The 536-nt window shown below is 40.5% G+C and overlaps 1 pseudogene; it reads left to right on the plus strand.

Annotated features, from left to right (window-relative positions):
* The window catches only part of LOC107579221 (BTB/POZ domain-containing protein 10 pseudogene), a 5159-nt pseudogene that overhangs the window by 2548 nt on the left and 2075 nt on the right, over positions 1-536 (plus strand).

Genomic DNA, 536 nt, shown 5'->3' on the forward strand with positions numbered 1-536 from the left:
ACGGCTTGATCTGAAAAGAGCTGTTTTTGACAGGGTAAAAAAATTGTGTTTTTTACACTACCATTGAAAAATGTTAACCAAACTATGTTACAGACTTTTCATCCTCTGCAGTGAATGAGTGCCGTCGGAATTAGTCCAAACAGCTGATAAAAACATCGCAGTAATTCACAAGTAATCCACATGGCTCCAGTCTATCAATGAATGTCTTGTGCAACGCTTTGTGTTTGTAAGAAACAAATCCATCAAGGCATTTTAGAGGATAGAGGATTTTTGGATGAACTATTCCTTTTATCTTCTGTCAGTGTACATGTCAGTTCTGTGATCTGACAACTGTGGTATTTTAACAATGCTTTCTGCCTCGTATTTCACAAAATGCCAGATTTTCCTGCTTTGGTTTTCCTCAGGTTTTTTGTTTATTGACCAGGTTTGTCTCTTCAGGTGCCCTGATGCATGAACTGTCCAATGACGGCGCTCGACGGCAGTTTGAGTTTTATCTGGAGGAGATGGTGCTTCCTCTGATGGTGGCAAGCGCTCAG

This window comes from Sinocyclocheilus grahami, unplaced genomic scaffold (assembly GCF_001515645.1).
Source record: "Sinocyclocheilus grahami isolate Dianchi unplaced genomic scaffold, SAMN03320097.WGS_v1.1 scaffold15510.1, whole genome shotgun sequence".
In the NCBI taxonomy this organism is placed as follows: domain Eukaryota; kingdom Metazoa; phylum Chordata; class Actinopteri; order Cypriniformes; family Cyprinidae; genus Sinocyclocheilus; species Sinocyclocheilus grahami.